General features: G+C 39.5%; 1 long non-coding RNA gene across 2 annotated transcripts; it reads left to right on the top strand.

The window, feature by feature from the left end:
* LOC149919741 (uncharacterized) lies at positions 1-27,665 on the top strand. 2 transcript variants are annotated; one of them, XR_016470054.1, is made up of 6 exons: positions 1-220; positions 545-634; positions 9,236-9,307; positions 13,515-13,559; positions 23,805-23,911; positions 26,880-27,665. It is a non-coding gene; the product is annotated as an uncharacterized LOC149919741 (long non-coding RNA). The 2 variants fall into 2 exon arrangements; XR_016470053.1 differs by lacking the exon at positions 13,515-13,559 and having other exon boundaries at positions 12-220.
* The last annotated feature ends 46 nt before the right edge of the window (positions 27,666-27,711 follow it).

The raw sequence follows: 27,711 nt of genomic DNA, 5'->3' as shown, positions 1-27,711 counted from the left end.
TATTTTTGGAAAGCAAATGGAGAATGCTGACATGAAACTAAAGCCTAAGAGGAGTCAGGTTGGAAGCAGAGAGAGGCCAACAGCACTCAGTTTGGTGGGGACCATGTTTTGGAGATCTTGCACTCCCGTGGGTGGCCTCAGTATTGTTTGCTTGGCCAATCTTTATAGTGCAGAGGCTGATGCTCCCCACATCATCACTGACATCAACAGAATACCAGAGGTAAGATTGCTATGGTGTAACACTAACCTGCTCTTCTTCTGGGATGACTGAATTTTGATGAGTGCAGTCATCCAAAACCAGAGGAAGGAGTGAGGTTTCACTGGCTGTGAAAAGCAATGGAATCAAATTGTTTGGGCAGGCAGAGGTCTCACAGGGACTTCCTTATTTAGAGAAGAGGATGTAAAAACAGTAATGGACCTCACCAGTGAGCAATGAAAACTTTTCAATTGCTTGCTTGGCAGCCTGATCACTGTACATCAGAGTTACTCAATATCTGGGGAGAAGTGGCATGACATGGCTATCTCTGTTTTTATGCATACCCAGAAAATCCAAGGCACTCCTTACTATAGTGGTCCAAGCACTAACAGCTTGTCTGTACCTGTGAAAGGACTGCTCATGGCCCGTTACACAGAGGTAAGCAAAGAGAAAGATGGGACTTGCTCCTGCTGCTTTTATTTAAACATACTTGTGTTTGCAGTGGCAATTCTACTGAGCCAGTTGTGCAGATAGGAGAATTGAACTTGAAGTTATAAGCAGAAGGGGGCATTGCTAATGTTGTTAAGTGTTTGTGTTTTTCACAAGTGATCACATTTATTTGGGAATGATGTGTGCATTACACAGTGGATGAATCTTGTATCTAATCTTTTGAATACTCATTCAGATATGCAATTATGAGGGCTGCTCTGAAAGTAGTACTTCCTTTTTTATTATGTTGGCCCATGATGTCAGAGGTGGATGTTGGTGGTATGGCAGTAGAGGTTGAACTTTCCCACCAATATTCCGTTACATTTTGTTGCCATGTGACAGATGGCAGGAGAAAGGCAGTCTGACAAAATGGCATTAGACATGGAACAGGTTGTCCAGAGATGCGGTTGATGCCCCAGTCTCTGGAGACAATCAAGTTCAGGGTGGACCAGGCTGCAAGCAACCCAATTTAGCTGTAGATGGCCTTGTTCATTGCAGGGGAGTTGGGCTGGATGACCTTTAAAGGCTCCTTCCAACTCAAATGATTTTATGATTCTATGATTCTTTGATTCTTTGATTCTGTGATTCTATGGAACAATATATAAAGCACATAACTGAATTCCTCTTTGCAGAAAAAAAAAATGCATCTACTGACATTCACTGATGCTTGCTGAACATTTATGAAGACCAAACAGTGAATATTAACGCAGTGAGGTGGTGTGTTTCAGCAGTGGCAACAGTGATGTGAATGACAAACCATGTGCTGGGAAGCCATGCAGATATTGACAAGCCCAGCATGTAGGTTCTTGTTCATTGTTGGTGAAAATGCATAACGTAAGGTGGTGACTATGTTAAAAAATAGTGTTTTGTATCAAATAGTGTTATTGTGCTTTCTGTATCTCTTGTAGTCTCCAAGGAAACAAAATGAAAGCCTTCCTCTCAGAGCTACCTCAGCACATTTGTAAGACAAAGACTTTCATAAGGCTTTAAAGAACTAGAGAGAGGGAAATGGCTATTCCTCCCCACTATTTCACAGTCTTTTTTTGTCAAGACGAAGTGCTCCTTTTTTTTTTTTCTTTTTTCTTTCTTTCTTTCTTTCCTTCTTTTTTTTTTTTTTTTTTTTTTTTTTTGCAAATTATGAGCATCTTCATTTCCTCTTCTTAAGATTGTCTAACTTAATTGATTACGTTTTGCACTGATGCTGTTTTCATTCTTTGAAGTCTATCAGATGTCTCTGTACATTACAGGGGATTTGGACTAGATGACCTTTAGAGGTCCCTTCCAATTCAAAAGATTCTATGATTCTATGATCAGTCATCCATCCTATCCTAATTAGTTTTTATGGGGCTCATTAATACACTAGGCCAATAAAAACTACTGAGCTTTATGCAAATACTTTTGTTAATATATCTAGCATTTTTTTCACAGAACAGAACATGTGTCATTTGAGATACCTCAGCATTAGTAAGAAGAGTTCCCAGATGTACAATTGACACCAGGTGTGACATTCAGTTTCACTTTAGCAGAGATGTAATATAAGGCCACAAATCACTGTGAGTGACAGGGAAGAGATGGCAACCTTGAAGGTGAGAAGTCAGAGTCAGTGATGTATGAAATACTGATTATGCTCTTCAGAGGGGACTGTATCAAGCAGAATTTGAGAACTTCTCTGACTTGGTTGAAGAAAGTACTCAACTTATCTTCTGCCTTTTGCTCACAGTGAAAATCTTCATACCACTTTCTCTACCACTTTTTATTTTGTCCCATGATTTTTCAGCTATGCAAAGTTCATGCATAATTTTTAGCAAGGAGTGCCATCATTTTTTTCACAGCCTTTCAGCACATCTACAGAGTCTATGTGGGAGGTGAAAGCAAATGGGAAACAAGCCTAATGGCCACTGTTACAGGGACAGAATATTGGCTTCCTACGTTGTTTTATGGTACAGTCTGAAGATCTGCTCATTCCCAAAGCATGTGACTCCTATAAAGAAAAAGCTTAATCTCTCAGAGACATCACTGTCTTTAAAATTTGTATTGTAATATTTACTTACAAATGTTGCTTGCTTTTCCCTAAGAAATGTTTGAAGCATAATTTTGCAGTTTATGCATCATTAGTGTCCTAAGAGCAACAGAACATAGCGGACACAAGAGGATGAAGAACTGGCTTTTCATCCCAGATTTCCATCACTTTTGTCAGTTTTCTTATAGCAAAGCTAGTACGTAGACTAAAACAGCTTCTCTAAATTGTGCCGACATATCTGCCACCACAGATTCCCACCAAGCCACTCTGTTGGCCCAAATGAAAGGAGCACTTTGTGGGAATTACTCTTTTGTGTCCTGGTACCCTTGATCTTGCCTGAATTTCTCCCTACAGTAGAACGGAGGAAAAAAGACAAGGGCTGATCATGGCATCTGAAGATCCCCTTGTACTGATAACATCCCAAAATGTTGAAGGCAGGAAGGGGAGAGGGGCTAAAGTTTTGGGTTAGACATAGTTGCTAGGTGATAGTACAAAAAACTAGGATAAATTCTTTCGAGTCTCTAGGATGTATTGCTTTTGCATTTAGTCAGTCCAGTTTGGAAGTGACTACTGAGACCTGCTCTGACCCAGAGATTGCTAGAGCAGGGAACGGCTTCCTACTTACAATATCTTGTTAAGCATATGCAGCTGACAGAATACAGTATAGGAAGGATGAAGAAATTACCTGCACTTCTTTTGCTTGATCCAGAAATTACACAATGGCTAAAAATTGTGATTTCACTGGAATATCTGGCAATCCTAAGACAACAGAGTCTTGATAACTAGCGTAAGACAAAATGGTGTGCAGTTGAGAACTGAAATTTGCATCAGAGTTTTACATTATTCAGGAATTCTGAATTGGAACCAAAATGAGTCCATCCCATATATCTGCAGCCATCACGTATCTGAATTCTAGTGTATTAGCAAGGAGATCTGAATAAGAATTTTTAGTGTAAGTTCTAGAGCGCCTGATTGCATTAGAAAACCTTATCTAAAAGATATTTCATTTTGGTTAAGTTTTGTCATTTTAGTCTGTGAATTAAATGTCTCCAGAAAACACACAGGCATCTTTTTGATTTTTCAGATATACATTGTTCTGGCACTGTGTGCCCAGCAAAATTTGGGAGACATCAAGAAAGACAGCAATAACATTCACAGTAAAATAAATTGTGTGAAGTCCATACTGGTAGAAATTTACCTCAGCACTCAGTCTTTTCTTACTCAAAGTTTTAAGATCCAAGATTGCAGTAGTTGCCACCTAATTAAAGTAACAAGAGTTCATTGTCAGTATTTTAGTACAATATTAAAATAAGCCCCCTTTGGAACACAGCAGCACATATCCACTTTCAGATAGTCTAGGAAAAGCCAAGCAGCTGAGCAGTAATGTGATATAGATGCAGAGTATGTCTTTCAAAAATGCACGATGACCTAGGCTCTTAGGTTCCATTTTCAAATCTCTTAAACATCTCTGCCTATTTTAAGGCCTGGGAAGAGCAGTCCCTCATTCAAAAGCAGAAAGTCATACTAAATTTGTTCTCCTTGCTGTGCTGAATATCCAGGCTGGTGGTGGAAAAGAGGAGAAGGGGTAGAAATTTGACTGTTGTGTTAGGGCAAGTATTGCGGGCTTTAAACAACTTCCATAAAATTCTCTTAACCCTGGTACAAACATGGGGCCACATCATATCATCTTTAGGAAAATAGGGCTTGCTGCAGTTGAGTTGGTCAGCATGAAGATATTTGTAACAAAAATACTTTTACAGATGGAACATCTGAGTGCTATATGAAAGCAGGAGAAAAAATAATATAGCAGGAGTTATGAAAATGGTCTATCTGGGTATGCAAGAACTCAATTGCAGTAAAACCATCCACTAATATGTTGTTGGCATTAAGATCAGAAGGCCCGCACTGGATTGAGTCACAGTGCAGGAGACTTGAACACTGATCACAGGACAATGACTACAACAGTTACACTACCCTGCATTTGTTATTTCTCTTCTTGTTAGCCCACAGATGAAACAGATGTGTAGCCAGATAGATACTACCAGTTAATAAAAAGCCAATGGGCAGCAACATTGCCTAAAATAATTAGAGGCTGATGCGAACAAGTTTCTGAAGAAACGTATTATCTCACTACATCTGCTGACTCCCTTAACATATGTAGAAGATGTGTTCAAAAACCAGATTATCATCACCACCCAAAAAGAAACCAAGATATGTACTAAGGATGTAACAGCTGGCTTCCATCATCTTCCATGTCACAGATACCAACACTGGCCAGGCCACTTGGGCACACAGGTATTGGTGCATGTGAGAGTATGGGTAAGAGAAAATAACTTAGTAAGCTGTTTAAAATAAACATCACCTTCCCATTCCAAAATAAGGGTGCTTGCTGAGCTTTCACATGCTAATTTCCTCCAGGCAGGTACAAATGTACTGCCTGACATTCTTTGGAGTGAATAGAGGAAAAGTTTCACTTCCAATAGGAGACAGGAATGTATGGATGCTAACTTGCATGAAAAAAAAAAATCATCTTTGTTTACATCTTGTTTGAGCTAAATTCATGTTCATAATCCAGAGAAGGTTTAGCACAGATTTGCCAAACATGCTCATCTTTTTCTCCCAAGCTATTCTTACAGAAGTAAGTTCATAGGGATACAGAATAACTTTGCTGCTATTTCTGGATAAATCCTACTTTTCATGAACATGAACAAAAAATTCCTTCTTGTAGCAGAGTTATTCTTGGTATATCATGCTGTAACTGAGCAGAACTTGCAAGATCTTTCTAAGGCTTGTACTTGTTTAGAGCATGGCATAGAAACCCAGAGGCAGAAGGACCTCCAGGAAATGAAATTGTTTCAGGTTTTCTTCTGTACAAGGACTTGGAGAAGGTAGCCCACAAAGCCTTCAGAAATGTGGTTGGTGTTGAGTAGGAAGTGGAACAGCCAGAGCAACTTCTGGTTCCATTGATTCCCCTGTAAAGCTCTTGCTAGTGCAGCTTGAAGGAGCCTCAGATTTGGGACTTCTATTCCTTCATTACATTCACAATAAAATCACACCAAGAACAGTTCTGAGATGTCTAAGTCTCTCCATATCTTGCAGAGATTGAGATGAAGGCAGAGTTGTGAATCCATGGCTAATCTTTTGGTTCCCAAACCAGTACTCTGCACACCAGCCCACACTGCCTCTCTCATCACCTCCTCAGCTATTTCCACTTTGAAAGGACTGACAGTCCAAGGGTGAAATACTGAGCTAAAAAAGTGACAGCAGCCAGCACCCACAAAGATCTGTTCTGTGTTATTCATTGGAAGAATGGAATGATATAAACCACACTTAATTTACTTTTAGTTTATTACATATATGGTCTTCTCATTACAATTAGGAACAGGGACACTGCATAAGAAGGGAGGTTAGATGGCCCATTCAAGTAGCATCATTAATAGAAAAGCAGAAATGACATTTTTTTTATTAGTGATTGTAGTGAGGTTTTGTCTGAGAGACTGACTGTGAAAGTCATTCAGATAATTTACAGTAATCAGTGTTGGAGGTTAAAGACAATTTCTGCTACTTGTTAGGTGAATGTAACTTTCATGTTTTATGTTCCATTAGTTCAAGCAAGGGCTTTCTCTTGAGCATCGATTCTTTATCTCTCAGTCTGGGTCTGTCCTCATGTGTCAAAGAAGTCTTAATACTGAAGTTTTCATGCAGACATGATTTCTTTCATGTTTTTTTTTTTTTTTTTTGGGGGGGGGGGGGGAGGGGGCAGGGGATGCGGGGGAATTGTTTGATTGTTTGATTGTTTGTTTTTGCATGGTGGGCAACACTGAAAGTCTAAAGCTTAGGATTCAGCTTTGACAGCTGGTACACTTTGTTGCTTAGTTTCACAGGGAAATGACCCTCTTTGACTTCTGCATTCTTCCCTTATCCTCTTCCAATTCCCTTTGCTGTGTTAGTGAAGAAAGAGGAGATAGGAAGATAGTAGGCTGATCTAGCTGATCAGTGTTAGGAACAATGCATCTCCAAGTCCTGACTGTAGCTACTTGGGGTGGAAGTGATAGTCCTCAGATCCATGGTACTTAGGAAGTGTGGTTAGATCTTTAAATGGAATACAAGACTTACTCCAAAGTAGAACAGTATTTCTAGTACACATCTGGACTGCCTGTTGGTCCCCAAGAATGGAGGAAAAGTAACATCACTTCATGCTTTGACTGTACTCACCATGTCTGAAGACATCAAAATACCATGAGGCAGTTAGGTGTGTAACCCTTGACATGTTTCTCATTCACCGGGAAAAGGCAGAATGGGTTAAAGGAGAGTCTGAGTGATGGAAGTGGTCAATATCTCACTGCAAGAGGAGAGAGGAAAAGAGACCAGTTTTAGGAACAGTGTTTCAGAGCTTTTTTGGCTGCACAGCTTCTCTGTTCAGGCACAGGTGAACAGATCTAAGTTTGCAGTCAGCAAGTGCTTGTTAACTAATACATTCAGGAAGCCCAAAAACTGAATCATCTTTCCAGACAGTTGATGTCCTCTCCAGGGTGAGCTGAAGCATTCTCAGGACTTCATCATCTTTGCTGAAAAGGTTTGCATGTAACAGCAGCTGAGGCACACATCGACTAACATGAAACCTCTAACAACTAACATCTACCTTGCAGATGAATCCCTCCCCTGTTGTCAGCAGTTTGATCAGGAATGAAGAAGCAGACAGTTTGCAAACAAAATATGTGAGCTGGTCATCACCAGGTCATGTTGCGTTAGATCCAGCAGCATCTGCGGTGATGGTGTTTGCTTAGAAATCTCTTGCATTTCTCTCCTGACAGCACATATGTTTCTCAGTTGAGCTCAGAAATGTAATCACTAGACTATAATCTAAAGTCCTGCATACTTGTGTCAGAAGGGTGTTTTAGACACAAGCTGCAGTATCCAGGATGCTCTGGGAGTGTTCGAAGGCCACATGTCTTTATTTTGTACTACAACATTTGTACAATCCCAGCTAAATAAGGGTAGATGGACAGTTGCTGCAATGTCACATTAGCATTTTGCTTCCATACAGATTTATACAATATATATGGTCACTGTTTTCACAACTGAAATGCACCACTATCACTTCACTGTGCTAACAATTTACTGTTTGGTCTCCATAAACGTTGAGCAAATGTTGATGAATGTCAGTGAGTGCAAATTTTTCTGCATGAAGGAATTCAGTTCTGCACCTTTGCTTCATACACACTTCCATATCAGACATTATGCTGTCAGAGAACCCCTCTGCTGCCATCTGTCACACAGCAACAAAACAGAATGGAATATTGGAAGGTTCAACCTCTGCTACTATCACACCAGCATCCACCTCTGTTGTTATGGGCCAACATAATAAAACAAGAGGCATTAATTTCAGATAAGTCTTCATAAACTATATATTTAATGTATATAAGTAACAAAACTTTCTGTAACTGTTAATATTTTTATTAAAACATTAAAAGAAAAAGAGCAACAATACCATAAAACTAGTGAGATATTTGATCTTGTTTTTGTGAAACTAATGCATTATTCTGATTTGATGGGAGTGGCTGAAATTCTTATTGAGTTCTCAAGGTGTTCATCAGAGATTTTTGATGAAATTTTTCTGTTCCTGGGTTCATTCTTTAGAACAGTTGCTAACAAATATATGTACTGTGAAAGCAATGACATGAATAATGCGACAAGAATGTGAATAATGTAAAACAAGAGATATTTTTATCTGGTAAGAGAAGTCGTAAGTAAAGTACATAGTATATAGTAAAGTATGTAGTAGAGAGACATGATCAATTTTCTTTGAGTTGAATATATGATTGCAACTCAACACGTTCCATTTGAAAATTTGCAGGTAATTTATTTATGTCAACTGAAAACAGAATTGCAAAAATAGCCCAAAAATTGATGATGATGATTTTTTTCAGCAACCTTGAAACTTATTCTCAGATTTCTTTATCAGAATGGAAAGCACAACCGCATATGTTTTGCTGTTCACAAGACTGTGTTTAGCCAATGTATCAAAACGCATACAATCATCTGCCACCACTTGAGTTAGCACTGCACTGTGCCCTCCCCATGCCCTGTTTGCTGCTGATTGATGGGTGCATACTTAGGGCAAAAATTCTGAAATCAAACTGCAGCAGCTGGAGGACTCCAGCTCCCTGTCATTGCTCCTCACATGACACTGGCAACTTTCTCAAACTAAGCCTTACCCCACCCATGGAAGAAACTCTTTGTTTCTAGCTTGGATGTTTATTTTATTTAGTTTCAACATTCTGAAGTGTTCATATCATGTTATTGCACATACAGAAAGAGCAACCGTGTTATATCTCATGCATGGAGGACATTTGAAGTGTCAGTCTCCACTAAGCATCTGATTCTCTACACCTCTGACTGAGTCACAGTCATATGAACATTAACATTAAAAGGCATCTGTGGAGTTCATTGAGTACAGCCTCCTGCTCTGAGCAGTACTAACACTAAAGCAAGAGTAGGTGGGCTGATCAAATTCTTCACAATGCCAGGCAGCAGCAAGAGGGGAAGTCAGCAGCTGAAGAAATCACAGCATGGGCCTGAAGGTTACACCACTTCCAAAGGTAAACAATTTTTCCTTATAACATTCTCTCCTTATAAATATCCAAAATGTCTGTCATAAAATTCTAGGAGTTAAAATCTGATGGTTATCATATTGAACTATTTGATGGCTCAAAATCAACATTTGTGCTGAAAAATGGAGCTGGTATTTTCCCTGCTTGTAGCTCTTAATGTGAAGAAATAAGTAAATGAGGGTGGGAGGGCAATTCCTTTCTATTTCTTTGATATGTAATAAAAAGTGAAAAGGATATTTTTTGATTTCTCAACAAAAAGACAAGTGATACAGAAAAGAGGACTCGAGTTAGGCTAGAATCTGCTGAGAAGCTCATGTTTTGTACAGACCTTTCAGGGGACCAAGAATGTAAGATTAACCTTGACTTATGAGTTTAGCTACTCAAACCAATCTGATTGCAATGCAGATATTTTCCATGCCAAGGATGCATGAAGAAAGGAAAGTAGAGATCATTCTATGATTGTTGTAGGGATAAGAGTGCTTTTGTTTGGTGTTACATAGAAAAGAGCATGCACTGGGATAAGAAAGCAACAGTTTCCGTAACATTTTGATTTTAGCTTCTTTGCAAGATTCAAGCTAGATTTGTTTTTTTGTTAGAGAAAACTACTCACTTAGTTCAATGACCTGCAGCTAAATTCCTATCTGAAAAATAAACTAGCCCCTGGTATAAGCAAAGTTTTATTCCTAGGCAGAAGCACAAGTGTTCGCACAGAAAAAGCAAGGAGCAGGGAAAGTAACAAAGATCTAGCTACTCATTCATTTGGCTATCATGCAGCAGAATATTTGCTTAGTACATCTGAACTACTGTCCAGCAGAGCTCTTTATCCAGTGAACAGTTAAATGACAATGACATTAATGAACTTAAAACAGGAGTTAGAAAAAGGAGTGGAAATCACTGAATTAGAATACAATAATAGATTAAAGAATAAACTACTCTAATACAAACCTGTGATCTTTACACCATTAGCAAAGAATCAGATATAGAAGACTCGTTATAATAGTCTTTGTAGGAATTAGGTAATCAGTTTAAATTATTACAATTATTACATTATCACTTTTTTTTTTTTTTTTTTTTTTTTTTTTTTTTTGAGAAAATTGTTGTCTAAGCACAATGTCCATAGTTGTCACAGAGGAGGAAAAAAAAAAAAGTGAGAGAAAGTATTAAAAATGTTGGCCAAGGAAGGAACAGGCAAAGTTGTTAAAATTTTGGAGACATGTTATAATTTCCAGGGATTCTCCTTCTACTGTTTAAGGCTGTATAACTGATAAGATTTAGTTCTGTAAGGATACTTTGTTGGTGATATAGGCTGGTTTGTTTAGCAATAGAGAATATTAGTTTAAGGACCAACATAATAGTTTAGCAAAAGGAATCAGTAAGTGCTAAAACTTTTTGGCTTTGTTTGGTATGTGAACAGCCTTGTTTTCTCTTAATTCTGCTTCACAAGAAGCACTGGAGTAGTAATAGACTACTTGTCTTTGCATTTCACGAGGTGCAAGGACATTTTCCTTGGATTTTGATGTATATTGTTTTGGGAGTTGCTTATTAAAGCCTAGCAAGCAATGGAAATTTGCCAGTTTGCTAACCGTCAGTCAAAAGTCTCAGTGATGAAGCTGATGGTGGAAAAAATGAGGTAAAATAAGTGAGCATAAGACCACTCTGGACTCTATCACCTGTGCCCAGAGGGACATTAGTGTAAATTAATGAGTTCTTGGAAAAGAATGAATATCTATACCAATGTACCGAGTATGTATGCCTTAACTGTATAAATGTTAACTCTGAGAGCACGTGCTTGTTTGTCAAGTCACCCAGGATCATAAGGGATAAAGGAATGACTGTGCAGGAATTAGAGAGTTTTCTTCCCAGATTTTGGATGACATTAGGAATGGGAAGAATTCTTCCCAGGAAGTGAAAACAGAAAGAGAGGAAGGGCAAAACTACATCATTTTGAAACAGAAAGAGTGATGATGCAATATCCAAAGATACTAAGGATTCTGAAATAAAATTTTGCAGTTATGTGTGGAAATTTATCTTATAAATTGTGGGGAACACGTCAGATTTGCTAAAAGGCTACATTCTTGGTATTGCAGTGTGATGTAAATGTCCTTCCTCACCATAGCTTCTGACTCAAGTTCAGTTTACTCTCCACCGGGATTCCCAACCTCTTTCAAAGAGCAAAGCTGCTCCCCCAGCCTGTATTGGTGCCAGGAATTATGTCTCGGAAGTGGAAAGGCTGTTTATTTGTTAATGCTGGATTGCATAAATGTTTTTCAGATTTTATCTGAACGGCAATGCTACTTTTATTGTATCAACTTTTCCTATGCTTTTTGTCAATCTCATGCTAGTAATGGACTCTTCTATTCAAGCAGCACGGTGTTTGTACTCACTAAATGATTATTAATTGAGATTGTCCATGACTGTACTGTACAGTTGAACTGACTGAAGACACAAACTAAAGACAAGGTGGGATTAATAAACCTAGGGTTTAAATCCAATTTGTTACCATGGCCACTGTGTATTTTCATGAAGCTTTCAAGTCTAGTTTTCAGAAGGAAAACCATCTCTGTGTCAAAATATCTTCCAATTATTGTGTATCAAGTCCTCAGAACTAGCACCATGTTTTCAATGGAGTCTGGGAGACATTGAAGTTCTGACTGTAAGTAACGAGTACACCAGTGCACTCTTTCTAAATCCCATGAATCTTTGCAGGGTTTTCTGACTTAAGATTATCTCCTTGCTTGCCTTTAAATGGTTATTTCTGATATGAGTGACTGTCATGGTTTTATGATTATTTTTGTTATCTGTACTCCACATCATAACATAATGTAGTGCACTGGTTAAAGACAGTTAAAGAATTAATGGCCCAGTTCTGTGAACTGCCATTATTTCTGGGCACCTTGTTCTCAGAAGAGAACTACATCTCCCAGAGGGCTTTTTGTTTCCGTTTTCCATTCAGAGGGAAAAATAAAACTGCTTGCAAGTCACGAGACATCCCTTTTTTTCCTTTCTGCTCATCTGCAGTGTGTTCTCCCTAGCTTCTCACCTTCAGCATCAGAGTAAGGCCTTCAGTTTTGGACCCTCTCATTTGTTTAGTTTATTAGTTTCAATCTCAATTAACTTTATTTCTGCTATTATAATTAGTAAATAAACTTTTTCCCTCATGTCATTGCTGCTGGGTTTTTGTTTGTTTGTTTGTTTTGTTATTATCATTTATTATTATTCCTTTCCGTTTTTGTTCCCTTTCCCCCATTCCCCTTCTTTCCCCCCCTCTTTTGTGTCAGTGAGCCTGTGGGCCTGCTGTCCCCTGCCGTGGACACAGATAGATCTAGAGATAACTCTGTGACAGTGGCAAACATGAACATAAAATAAATGCTTTGTATTTAAGGCTGCAGCCACCTTGCTATTTCTTCCTTAGGAACAATAATGTAAGGTATTTGTTGTGATGGTTTTTAACATATGGAAGATCAACATCAGATCCCTAAAATACTCTGAAAACCAGTTATAGCTTTAACAGTCACTGGTTAAATATGAAAACTAAGGATTTTGTTCTATTAAAAAGACAAGAGTCTTATATTTACCAAGTGATATTATGGGAACATGTTCCATATCAGCCAGAAGCTCTTGTAGCTGTAAGACCTTCACTTACACACTTTTTGGCAGCACAGTTAAGATGGCTATATTCTTCATTCATGGAATTCTTCTTTGACACTGACAAGATCAGGGCAGCTCCAGAAGATTAAACATTTGAAGAAGGTACAGGTGAGAAAAATGCAAGAGCTGAGTTAATTTATCTCCTCCAAAGATGAGTCTCACTTGGACAGAGTCAGGTTGTGGTGGGAACACAAAACTTCGAAATAAAACCACACATTCAGCTCATTTGTGTAACAACTGTCCTCTTGATATCCTTCTTGCTGCTATCATGCACTTTTCCATATGTATGGCCCAGTACTCTGCCAGTGATAGTATGCAACTATTCCAAGCATCCTTTAATAGTATGTGTATTCCAAGCAGGATTAAAGAACAGTTTGTTATGATGTACACTGGACAGGCAGCATGGAGTGGTGTCAAGGCAAATGTAGCAGAGCTCTGAAATTTCCTTTTTGATCAAGCAGGAAGTGAGCATATGTTTGCAGCTGGAATGTGTGTTCAATTCACTTTAGTGAGATTTCAGCACTGACCTTTTGTTTCATTTCTCCAGCAGCAGTAAAGTGCTTCTTCTGAAGTAAACTGGCATATATCACATGTAAGTTCAGCTGTCTCCTCTAGCTCAGCATTTCTTCTGATGTTACAAAATGTCTGAAGACATGTGAATGCTGTAATTTAATGTGAAATAACCTATTATGAAAATAGCATTGTGACAAATAACTGTGCTTGTGACACAATGAAATCCACCATGAGAAACTAATTTAAGAACTGGCCACAGGGATGAATGTTAATGGATCCTGGACATAATTTATGACTGTCTGGCTGACATGTACAGGAGGTGAAAACCTGTTACACATCTCCTGCTAACTCTTATTGCCATCTCAAGCTTGACCCATCCCTACCTCTGTCTGATTGCTTTGTGTTTGCCACCTTTGTTCTTGTCTTGCTTTGTTTTTCTAAGTGGCTGGCAGGTCTGGCTTGTGTATGATTCTACTGTAAAAACTGGACAGGTATACCCTTCTTTGGGTAAGGAACTGGCTAGAGGATCATGCCTAACAGGTAGTGGTTAATGGAGTTAAGTCCAGCTAGCAAACTGTTTCAAGTGGTGTCCCCCAGGGGTTGGTACTGGGGCCTATCTTGTTAATTCTTCATTGATGACCTATATAAAGGGATTGAGTGTACCCTCAGTAAGTTTGCAGATGATGCCAAGCTGGGAGGTGGTGTTGATCTGCCTGAGGGTAGGGAGGCCCTTCAGAGGGATCTAGATAAGCTGGATCACTGGGCTGAGGTGAATGGGATGAGGTTCAACGAGGTCAAGTGCCATGTTCTGCACTTTGGCCACAATAATCCCATGCAGCACTATAGGCCTGGGGATGAGTGGCTGGATGACCGTGAAGAGGAAATTGATCTGGGGGTGTTGGCTGATTCTTGGCTGAACATGAGCTGACAGTGTGCCCAGGTGACCAAGAGGGCCAACAGCATCCTGGCCTGCATTAGAAAGTGTGGCAAGCAGGGAGGTAATCATCCCCCTGTAATTAGCACTGGTGAGGTCGCACCTCAAGTATTGGGCCCCTCACTACAAGAAAGACATTGAGGCCCTGGAGCATGTCCAGAGAAGGGCAATGAAACTGGTGAGAGGTCTGGAGCACAAATCTTATGAGGAGCAGCTGAGGGAGCTGGGATTGCTTAGAGAAGAGGTGAAGAGGAGGCTCAGGGAAGACCTCATTGCACTCTACCACTTCCTGAAGGGAGGTTGTGATGAAGAGGGGTTTGGCCTCTTCTCCCAGGCCAAATGAACAGGACCCAGGGAAATGGCCACAAGTTGTACCAGAGGAGGTTTAGGTTAGACATGAGGAAAAACTTTTTCTCTCAGAGGCACTGGAATGGCTTGCCCAGGGAGGTGGTGGAGTCGCCGTCCCTGGCAGTGTTCAAGAGGCACCTGGATGAAGAGCTACAAGATATGGTTTAGTTTGTTGTAGCAATGGTAATGAGAAGATGGTTGGACTGGATGATCTTACAAGGTTGTTTCCAACCTTGTGATTCTATGATTCTAAGTACTTATTATTAGACAGAATGCTACTTATTGAGAATAGTTGCATTCACAGATCTACCTGTGACAGCAAGCATCACCATTAGTGTGATCAGAACACAGGTGGCAATCTGATTGTGTCCTCATATTTTTGCATGCGTGCTTTTCCAGATGACTCGGGATTCTTATTATTTTGAGATGCATTCAACTTCATACATGTGGACTTGGCAGAAAGTGCAGAAAATTCCATCTGACATCCAGCTTGCTTAAACTGCCCTAGTTTGAGTACTCAAAAATAGAGAGGTTAGTTGGTATTAAGATAGACTGGGGAGAGCTTGACCTGAGGATTCTGTACATCACAACTGAATATATCTCTCACCCAGTGATGATCTACACCCAGCTTGTGCAGCATACAGTTTGCCCTGACACATTCTTGCCAACTTCTCTTCTGAAAGCTGAAAATGTTGGTGAATGGCACTAGCAGGAAATATCCAAATCCCTCATTTTTCCCCTTCTCATAGGAATTAGGGTACTGCCTCTACTGACCTCCTCTGTTAACTATGTTGGACTTGACTGAGTTTTTTCCCCACTCTCATCAGCTGAAATTTCTTTACTTTCTTCTGCTCCTTGCTGCTGCCTTTCACTCAAACAGTGGTGGGTCAGTTAATACAAGGCAACTGAAGGGTTCGTCTAAGCCACCTCTTTCTGTCTACGGAGGTTCAGTGAGCATTTTGATTAACTCTTTACCTATAGAATGTAGAGATGTATGTGGGGGTAAAATTGCAGCTAGAGAATGAAGAAGGTCCAGAGCTCCTTCCAGTTTTCTAGTCTCCCTAGCTCAAGCCTCCTCTCCACTTCCTCTCCACTCCAGCCTGTACTCACACACTGTACTATAACAGCACTTTCTCTAGGGCTGGATCCAGAGCTTTGTAGAGCTGTGCAGCACCATTGGAACATTAGTGATTCCAGAATGACAGTGTAGTGACTGTGGAGGCATCGTCTACTTTAGTTACAGGGGAACTCTAATGGGTGTCTCCAAAGTCCACAGTTTTTCCTGGATTCAAGTCCTTCTGTCAAGTCTGGATTTATAGCCCCCAAACCTTTCTGGAGGCACTGAAGAGGAAGGAAGGTTAGCCTGGACTGTTATTTCTTGGCAGAGATCTCCTACTTTTGTATATATTTGCTTGTATTTAGTACTGTATCAGTCTCTTTGATGTGGCCCACTCTGGCTTGGAGATGTTCAAATCCAGCTTTCTCCGGAGAATCGCTTGACCACAGTCATGGTTTTATGATTTGTTGTTATTGGTTTTCTACATCATAACATCATGTAGTGCACTGGAAGTTAAAGAATGCTCCATTTCTGTGGACTGTCAATACTTCTAGGTACCTGGTTCTCAGAAAAGAAGAACACCTACATCTCCCAGATGACTTCATTGTTCTGTTTCTGTTTTTCCATTTAGTGGGAAAAATAAAACTGCTCACAAGTCATGAGATCTCCCCCTTCTTTTACTGCTTGTCTCTGCAGAGTCTGCTCCCTAGCTGTCTTGCCTTTAGCATTAGAATAAAGCCTTCAGTTTTGGACACTCTCTCATTTATTTGGTTTATTATCTTTAATCCCAAGTAACTTTATTTCTGCTATTATAGTTAGTAAATTAACTTTCCTCCTCAAATCACTGCTGCTGTTTTTTTTTTTGTTTGTTTGTTTGTTTGTTTTTAAATTTATTTCCCTCTTTGTTCTCTTTCCCTCTTCCTGCTCAATTCTACCCTCCTCCCCCCTTCCCTTTTCTGGGCTGGTAGGCCTGTAGCCTGCTATCCCCCATCACAAATACAGATCTAGAGATAACTCCATGACAATCATCCAGGGAAAAGAATGGCATTAGAAGCTGAAATTAGGGATAAAAGAAGGTACCACTCTTGTCATGTGTCCCAGAAACCAGGGAACATGTGGACGCAGCACATCCTCACTGCATGGCAGATGTGTTACCAGTGAAAGCCCTGCTCATGCATTTCAAAATATACCCAATATGGGCTAGAAGTACAACCATATGCTGAGTCTATTATGGATAGGAAGACAACACCCTTGCCTGTCACCTCAGCCAATCCCTGTTGCCATAAAATCTGATTATAAGCATAATTTTAAGTCTGAGCACATAAGTCTAACTGCAGTTAGATAAATATTTACTTTCTGAATAAGGATCCTATACAGTTCTGCAGAGTTGTAGTCATATGTAAATCACAGAATTACTCGGGTTGGAAGGGACCTCAAGGTTCATCAAGTCCAACAGCAGCCTAACCATAGTACCCTAACTCTAACAGCCCTCTGCTAAATCATATCTCCGAGCACCACATCCAAACAGCTCTTAAACACATCCAGGGACAGTGACTCAACCACCTCCCTGGGGAGCCTATTCCAATGTTTAACCACCCTTTCTGTAAAGAAGTGTTTCCTAATGTCCAACCTAAACTTACTTTGGCACAACTTGAGGCCATTTCCCCTCGTCTTGTCACCCGTCACCAGTGAGAAAGACCTACCTCCCTCTCACTGTAAGCACCTTTCAGGTACTGGAAGAGAGTAATAATATCTCCCCTCAGCCACCTCTTCCCCAGACTAAACAGCTCCAGCTCCCTCAGTCTCTCCTCATAGGGCTGATTTTCCAAGCCCTTCACTAGACTCATTGCCCTTTTCTGGACCTGCTCCAGTTCTCCATCTCTCAATGTTTAGTATATGCAGTGGACATGATCTATTTTAGCTGGAAGACAGATGACTTACAAGTTACACATCAGCTGAGAAGGCTTTTGGGGATTCAGAGTACAGGGGTTGTCAAAGGATTCTGGAGAGCTAGGGGTTGTTGAATCCAGCCTGGAGGAGCTGAGGCTGCTGCAGCTTCTGGTTCTTATGTCCAGCGAGGCCGTGTGTGTATTCCCAGTAGGCACACATGCACTGAATACCTACATACATCTCTACACCTGATCCCACCAATTAACAGAGGCAGAAAACACAGTACTCAAGCAAACACAATCAACACAAATTGCCTCATCCTGTTACTTTCTCTGATCAGAGTGGAAAATATATGTATGTATATATACAAAATATATGTAAATGTATACATAATATATATACATAATATGAAAAGTGTATGTACGTACATATACATAATATGATACATATCCCTTCAGTAGTTGATGTTTCATTATACAATCTGACTACCCAGTAACTTCCCTACAATCTTTGATCTCTCAGTGGCTGATACTTGGACTTTAAAGCCACTGGGGCCTGCAAACTCGCTTTGCTAGCGCTCAGACTTCCTTGTACAGATACACAAACACATGCACTACAGATCCCTCCAGTAACTGGACTTAGATGTTGAGTCTTGCCAGTAGCTGCCTCTGGATCCCTAACCTCCTTATTGCCCTATGTATAGGCATACGCAAACCTCTGAATGCCTCTAGATACTTGATCTGGACCCATGGCCTCCAAGTAGCTGAGCCCCAGATGCCCCTATCTCCCCAGCTGCTGATTCTCATATGCTCTGCTTGCTGATGGCTGCACAAATACGTGGCTGTCAAACCTCTTATCCTATCTATGGCTAGTCCAGTGTGACACAGGCAAGTGCACACACTGATGTGCCTAACTGCACAGTAAGCATTCTCTCCATTTACCTAGTTGCTGGTACCTCAGGCTCATAGCCCTTTTAACCCGGGGCCACTTACCAGTGGCTGGCATTTAGACCTCCATGCACACATGCACATGGAATAGAGAGCCCCTCACTCAGAAAAACTAGAACAGAGTTCAATTAGAAGAAAAGAGAATACAGTGTGTATGTGCAGGGTGTGACCTGATGAGTGTACCGAACACAACCCTAATGCAAATGAAGCATGGAAGAATCTATTGATTTGTTTGCTTTTTCATGATATTTACATTACCTACACCAATACACTGTCCAAGGAAGATTTGGAAGTATATGCTAGAATGGTGAGGAGATATATACATATATAATTGCTGGAAAACCATGTGTCTATTGGAGCTTTAATTATGTTGTGATATTAATCTGGCATTCTTTTGCTTTATATCTCAATTTTGCAAGAATGAGTTTCAAAACCCATGGTTTTCAAATGAAATTGAAAGGGGAAATATTGGCAATAGATGCCATGAAGCACTGAGGAAGTGAATCATTCTTCTGAGGCCCAGTCTGGATTTTGAGCTGTTAGGTCTGGATGCTATATAACTTTTCTACCTTTTCTTTAGAAGAGCTGCAAATATTTGATGTCACAGAATCACAGAATTGTAGAGGTTGAAAGGAATCTCTAGGTACCTAAACTCCAATCCTTGTGCTAAAGCAAGTTCCCTAGAGTACATTGCACAGGAAAGTGCCCAGGTGGGTTTTTAATATTTCCAGAGAAGGAGACTCCATAATCTCTCTCTGGGCATCTTGTTCCTGTGCTTTGTCACTCTCACAGAAAAGTTCTTCCAGTTTCTGCCTGCTTTCCCTTGTTCTATGGTACTCCACCAAAAAGAGTCTGTCTCCAGCCGCTTGATTCCCACACTATATATTTCTGAACAGTAATAAGATTCCCTCTCAACTTTCTCTTCTCCGTATTGAAGAATCTCAAGTCTCTCAGCCTTACCTTGTACGGGAGATGCTCCAGGCCCTCTGCTGGACTTTCTCTAGAAGACCCCTGCCCTTTTTGAACTGGAGAACCCAGAACTGGACACAGTTTTCCAGGTGTGGCCTTACCAGGACAGAGTAGAGGGGAATGATTACCTCTCTTGACTGGCTGGCTGCACTTACGTATCTTACAAACATTTATCTTACTTAACCTCTTCATACTTCTAGAGTTACTGAGAAATTAAGACCTGGCCCCATGAAGCCAATATCAAAACTTCCACAAAATTCAGCAGGGCTGGGATTTAATATTACCATATCATAAAAAAAGCCCTTTGGCTTAAGCATGTGGCTGAATAGAAGAGACTAACTGCAAAATCAGCTCATATAATGGTATCTAACAAAGCTCTATCATGTGAAGACTTTGTTCTTTAGCTTTTCAATTTCTGTGATTTCTGTGTAAAAGGTCTTCAGATTTTGTAGGAGCTGTCTGATAAGAATTTTCTCATTCATCACACTGAACGCCTTCCCTTAGCATTCTTTTGAATCATCCTCTTGAACATAGTATTTCATTTTAATATGTATTATTCTGTTGATCAGCAAAGAATTTTTTTACTTTCACAAGGTTTTTCTATTTGGGATTGAACTGTAGTTAAGATGATAGCTCAGAGATAACAGTCATTGCAGAGCAACTGAGCAATCCAAGTTCAAATCTTGCAGTTTTCAAGGGATTGTTGGGTTTTAATATGTTGGTCTGGGAAAGGTCTTGAAAAGCACTGAGTACTTTGGTGTTCTGGAGTATGTAATGGAGTCTACCATCACAGAACACAGCATCCAGTAGATACTGCATTAAAACATTAAAAATAATCATCCAGCCAAAAGGGAAAAAGAAGCAATATTCCTTCTCACTCAAGGTGCCTGTTGTGGACTTGATATGCACCTAGGACTGGAGAGAAGGCAGTGGGAATGATGAACAGCCTCTTAAGTCTCACAAAGAGGAAAGCTGCTTATTCTCCGCATGACAACTAGTTGTTCCTAATGTGATTTATAACAGCCACGTGATTTAAATCAATTAAAACATTCTAGAGCCTGATACTCTTCCCAGGAAGTAAAGTTTTTCTCATCTATTACTTCTTGTCTTTCCATAATCTGTCCTAACACTACATGGGGGATAGAATGTAGTTTCAGTGCCAAACCCTTAAGTCTGCTGCCTGTCTTCTATGTGACTGTCTACTATATATATCATTCAATCAGTTGAGTCCTTCAGTTTTACTATTGACATAGTAGAATAACTAGCTTCAGCCAATGCCAGATGTTTTAGAATGACTAGATAATTTGATACATGAAGTTTCACTTTCCTGGGTGTTAGGTACTTTAGAAACAGGGTGATTCCCCCCAAAATTGTGGTAAGTAGGACACAAAGTTTTGTTCTCTGTACTGCCATGGTTACTTGTGTGCTATGGGCTAATCATCCAGAGCTTCACTGAGACCTGGATATGCTGGAGAGTTGGGCAAAGAGGAACTGTCTGTGGTTCAACAAGTGCAAGTGCAGTATCCTAAACCTGGAGAAGAATAACTGCGTGCATTGGTACTGGTTAGGGGCTGGCCTGCTGGAAAGGAGTTCTGCAGAGAACTGGGTTTCCTGATGGACAACAGGTTGACCAGATCTTGTGGTCACAAAGGCCAGTGTTATCCTAGAGAACAATAAGAAGAGCATGGCCAGAATTTGAGAGTGGTTCTCCTCTCCACTAATCTGATGAGGCCACATCTGGAATACCGCATCCAGTTCTGGGATCTCCAGATCAACAAAGGGAAATTCTAGAGAGTCAAGTGGAGAGCAACAAAGATGATCAGAGGCCTGGAGCATCTCCCTTGTGAGGAAACCGAGAGACTTGGATTGTTTAGCCTGGAGAAAACAGAAAGACCTTATTGATATTTACAAATATCTACAGGGCAGGTGTCAAGTGGATGAAGCCAGGTTCTTAACATGGTGCCCAGCAACAGAACAAGGGACAAAGGGCACAAACTGGAACATAAGGTGTTCCATCTCATTATAAGAAAAAATTTCTGTGAAGGTGGCAGAGTGATAGAACAAGCTTCCCAGAGAGGGTATGGAGTCTTCTTCTCTTGATATATTCAAAACCTGCCTGGACACTTTCCTTTGCCCTACTCTAGGGAGCCTGCTTTATCAGGGGCTTGGACTAGATGATCTCCAGAGGCTCTTTCTAATCACTGAAATTTTGTGATTCTGAATGGAGTGCTACACCCATCACTTAGCTTTGCCTGCATGTCATCCTCTTTGATGGGACTCGTGATAGTAGCCAGCTACCAAGTGACTCCCAGGCAGTAGGGACCAAAGAATTTGTCTTTCTTGAGAACTGTGTGTAACGCCCATTATTAAAGGCAGACCTGAATAATCAGTGGATCAAGTAGGCACATCAACTTCCATCTGCTTAAAAACATCAGAAATTGACACTGCGCCAAGGAAAGTAAAATATCCTTTAGTGTTATGCAGCACTTCCCTGAATTATTTTGAAGGTTTAGGAATCAAGTGAAACTTGCAGAGGTGCAGCGATTGCCAACAATATTTTTATCTGCAGTTTGTATGTCTTAACAGGAAGGCTCCATAAACAGAGCTGAGGAGGTTACTTATCAACACAAGAGTGGTGTGTATCATTTTGCATTTAGTGACATCAGCTTGCAGGACTTACCCATGATTTATGGACTGCTTGAAAGAAAGAACCACTTCCACGGGCAGGAAAAATTACCCAAAATGGCTAAAAATATATCCAAAATAACAACTGGTTGTCAAAACAGTGGTTTCCAAAAAGCTAGTCAACAGAAACATTTACATACTCTTGTGTAGCTGGTCAAGCTTGAGGGATAGCTCATGTCACTGACCTGCTGCAATTTCCACTGTTTATTGGTGAACAAGAAAAGATTTATGTCTCAAAAAGGAGGCTTCTTTGGCTTGTGCTTGTAGAGATTTTGATGCGGAAATAGGCTGGCAGAAGAGTGATAATACGGATGCACACAAGGAGAGGCAGGCCCCTGTCTGTGGAGTGATGCTATTTCTGCCTGGATTTGAAAGTGTTCATTGGAACAAAGTTGAAACAGTCACTATAAATTACTTGTATGAATGAGTACAGAGCATTTTGGAGAATTATAATTTATGCTGGGCAGATGCTGTTATGGTTCAGTTTAAGGCACTTAAAAAAGACTTTTGGGAGACTACCAAACCAGCTTCAAGTCTAGTAACTACTCAGCTCAAGACACTAAATTTATATGTACAGGTTCCATTACTGTGAGGGGGAGAACAGACCTTGAACTACTATTGAAACTACTAGGTTTCAAAGATGTTCTGGTGATATTTAATATTGCTGCAAATGAAGCAATGTACATTAGGAAAGAGATGATAATGCCACGTTCACATGGCTCTCCTTGTCTGGACCCAAATCAACTCAACTAAAAGATTTGCTACCCAACACTTTGTCTTTCACAGTAAAAACATCTTGAAGGAAAGGGTAATTCTTCATGGTAAGCTGATTTGTGCACATTTAAACTAGTCAGCATATCACGTCAACTTGGAAAAAGACGTCTGTCTAGATTCAGATGGTCATGCATGTCCTTCCCGACGTCAGAACAGTAGGAGGGAGAAATCAATCCATTTCTGCTGAGAAATCAGAAAGACAGACATCAAGTCCTATTTTGGTCTCCAGTAGGCAGCTTGAGAGTGCTTTATAAAACAATAGCAAAGCTGTAACCTCATGTCATTTTGTAAATTACACAGTGGATGTCCCTTCATTCACACAGAAATGCTTACACATTATGAGACCGATTTCTAAGTTTTTTACAAATAATACTTCTATAACTTTTATATATTTTTCTTTGCTCAGTTTTATCCCTGTACATTAAGTTAAAGCCCCTCTTGGAACATGCAGTAGAAAATCACCTCCTGTTTAATCATGGTACCTACCATGGCACTTCTGACAAGTTAAGATATGGTCCAGTAGTCTGCTTTGAGTTCATTTATGGTTTACAAAACTTCCATGATTTAAAAAGCTACTAGCTTTTTCCTTTTTTTTCTTTTTTTTTTTTTTCTTTCTGTGTTACAGATAATATTTCATATTAGCTGCTCATATTTATATGTATGCATTACAAATATGACATGAGAAACTTATTTTGTTCTGTGACTTTTTTTCCTTTACAGGTACAAATACTTGTCCATGCTGGAGAATATTACCCAGTCTTTCCTCAAAAGCACCTAAGACTGGTTGATAGCACTGTTTCACACCCATTCTGAAAGCCAAGAAACTGGTAAGACAAGATCCATGCACCGTGTACTTTAGTCCATACTGCATTTCCCATTAAAAAAAAATTTCACAGTGAAGAAAGTTCCCAGAGCAAGATTATCTCATCACAACCCTTGAGCTGGACTTCACTTCTTAGAATAACAGGGCAGAACTTACTAGACCTACTTCACATCTTATATTGACTACTTTCAATGGCTTTTATCTTTTAAAACCTTCATGATGAATGCTGTTTTTTAAAAATTATTATTATTTGCAAGATATTCCAGCAGATCTGTGAATTGAAATAATAAACTGTGAGTCACTTATATTTTCCTAGAATCTGGACTAATCTTCAGGACTCTTAAAAAGAGCTTTACATGTTTCTGATGGGTTCCTCTATAGCCTAAAGTCACCACAACAGCATGGATTGTGCAGAGAAAGAAGTCAGTGCATTACAAACTGGAAATGAGACGCTAGAATTTTGCTGTGTTTAGTTGCTATTTTTTTACAGAAAAATTTGGGAATGCAAATTTTATCAGGGACATGAAAGATCTGCTTATAGGTATTCATAAATTAACATCCATTTCAAGAATTAAAAGCACACAAGCAAATCAAGTGACTATGTCTGAGCTCATTCACATTATCAGTTAAGTTGTCTTCACTAGACACACTCCCAGTCTAGTCATGTGCTGAGTTTTTGATGTGGATCTTGACAAACGCTGTCACTGTATAGTTTCCCATTAAGTACAGGAGCCCACCTATTTGAATACTTGCTCAACTTGTCCAAGATCAAGGTTCAATTTATATTTCTTTCTGTGGAGATGCTCTTCTACAGCTTTATTCACTTTAGGAATATTGATGAAGGTAGGTAGCCCTTGGAAGTAGTCTCCAAGCATAGCATAATGTTAAGTGGATACTTAGTTTATCACTGTCTTGCTTTTTCTGACTGACAGGAATGATCTCTGAATGCAGCTCCTCATGATGTATGCTTGCTTTGTGCCACCTACTTCTGAACTTTGTGGGAAGATTACAATTTCATGTTTAAACATAATTTTAGTATAACACCAAGCCCTCGCGCTTACACAAGCATAAACAAGGTTGTTTGTAATTGCACTTAACAATACATTCTTCTAATTTTGTGGTCCCATGGGACTGCAATTTTGCGGTCGCTACTGAAACCTACCACATCCAGTATGCGGGATAAAATAACAAGTTTATTTTTGTACAACACTAATGGTCTTCCTGATACCACACTGAAACAAAGATACAAGAAGACAGACATTCCTTTACATTTCTGACTTGGCCTGAATACCAGGCAAGAGCGTTGAATGTTTGGGTATAGTACAGACAAGAAACAGTACTATTAGTGACATTTAAGACCAATGCTCAAAATATTGTACAAGCATAAATTAAGCTTTTCTCTGACAAGGGAAAAAATCAGGCATGGAACAAATGAACTGATCAGTTCAATGCTCATATAAATAACAGACCTGGGTTAGCCGTAATTTCCTCCTTTAATTTATACTCTCTCTCCATAACTGCCTTCTGTGGCTTTGCTCTTTTCTCATACAATGGGAAAAGTTGTGAAATAACATATTCCAGTTGCGCTTCATTAACGTATGTTCTGTTACACTGAGTGAACCACTGTAGAAGGAAAGACCTCAGATCCAATTTCCTATCTCTCTAGGCAGTGATAGCTCCTAACTTCTGTATTTACAACAGGATAAATCATTCTGGTGACAACTGTACCTATAAATCTGTTCTTTCTCTTCATAGCAAGAACAAATTATCTAATACAAGCCCAGCCACAAACACAATTCAAAATATTTTTTAAGGTATTCAGTAGTGCTATTCTTTCAAGGAATTTTTGTTAACAGTTCAACAGTAGAAGCCAGATGATTTGATAAAGGATTTATGGTGTTCCACAGGTTGTTTGTTGGTAGATAAACTGATTGGAGAGAAAAAAAAAAAAAAAAAAAGCACGCAATTCCATAACCCAGACCTCTTTTATACGAGCAAGTATTAGAACTGATAAAAAAAGGAATACTCTGCTAGCAAATCTTTCAGAAACAGAACCATGATTAGAGTACTTCCTTTTCTCATACCTGAATTTGATTGCAGTTTCCAATCAGCAATGTAAAATGAGTTAAAATAGGATTAATCAAGCTCCTTCTAGATAAGCATATATCCTTATTTTCTGGAAAGGAAAATTAGGTCATTACTTGCATGACTTTTCTTTTGAAGCTGCTGGCACAACAAAAGAAAGCATTTGATAGTTCAACAATAGATATCAGACACGAAACTTCCGTACCGCATGAAGGATTCAATAAAAATACTAAGCTAAGAATTTGTTACATAGTGAATTTATAAATACCATGAATTGATTTATATTACTTTAGTTCTGTAAGGATTCTAAATTGTAACTTCCTCAGAACAAAATTTTAGATTCTTCACATTTCTTAAACTAAATCAGATAAGAAGTCACACTGACAAAAGTAAATAATTTCAAATGTATTTGTAGATTTCAAATGTAGAATCTAACAATCCATAGAAAGATTGCATATTCAGAGCGAGCTCTACCAGGATTCCCACTGATTTCTATAGAACTGAACTGTAGACTTCAGAAACCTATGTGAGACCTTCACCATCTCAGCTGCTTTCTTGTGTTGCTAACTCCTCTAGGAGCCCAGCTTCAGACAGGATTTTCCCTGTGCCTAGTTTCTACATTTAAGAATTGCTTCCAGTCACTAGCGTTCAAAAACAAGTCAAAAAGCTTGAGTGTCCCAACATGGGTTAAAAGCAGCTTTTTCAGCAGAGAAGTAGGAGGTTATGAGATTGATTATTTTTTCGGTAAAGATTGAATCCTGTCATAAACAAAGAAAAAACACCATAAAATAAGGAAGAGTGATAATTTCAAAAAAGCCAAATTATAGATATATCAATTTGATTACTTTTTAATAATTTCAGTGGTTTACAAAATGTCTTTCTTGCAGTGAGGGGCCTAAAACTGGACATAGAACTCCAGGTGTGGCCTGGTACAATCACTTCCCTGTTCCTGCTGGCAACACTGTTCCTGATGCAAGCCTGGATGCCATTGGCCTTCTTGGCCACCTGGGCACACTGCTGGCTCATGTTCAGCCGAGCATCAATCAATACCCCAGGTCCATTTCCTCTACAAGCAATTAGGGCTTCAAACTGTGCCAGGGGAGACTTAGGCTGGACATTAGGAAATACTACTTCTCTGAAGGAGTGGTCAGGCACTGGAATGGGCCGCCCAGGGCGGTGGTGGAGTCACAGACACTGGAGGTGTTCAAGGAATGTTTGGATTTTGTGTTGAGGGATAAGGTTTAGTGAGAACTATTGGTTGGACTAGATGATCTTATAGGTCTTTTCCAACCTTGGTGTTTCTGTGATTCTGTGAAAATGTAACAGGTTAGAGTTCTCTCATGTTATTTATTTTATAATGGTTAAGTGCTGAAATGAAGAAGGCTTTATTTTGTGGTCACCTTGAAAAGACAACTCTGACAAATGATATCAAAATTATTCAAAGAAGATACTTGACATCATTTTTTCCTTCTTTAACTATCACTGAGAAAATTTAGAATGTGTTTTTAAAATCAAACACCTTGAATCACCTGTTCTGCCCAGAGGATCCTACTTCTTCCATAAGCTCTTATTCCTACTACCTAACCATGAAAATTATTTCTGCAGATTCCATAAGACTGGTTGCATTTAATGTCTTTCAGAAAAAAATGAAGAATTCAATATTAATGCATGCTGAAAAAGAATGAAAGAGGTAAAAATGAAATACTAACATCCAAATAC

This window comes from Phasianus colchicus, chromosome 1 (assembly GCF_987193195.1).
Source record: "Phasianus colchicus chromosome 1, bPhaCol1.hap1.1, whole genome shotgun sequence".
NCBI classification, from domain to species: Eukaryota; Metazoa; Chordata; class Aves; order Galliformes; family Phasianidae; genus Phasianus; species Phasianus colchicus.
This window is presented reverse-complemented; position numbering and strand designations above follow the sequence as displayed.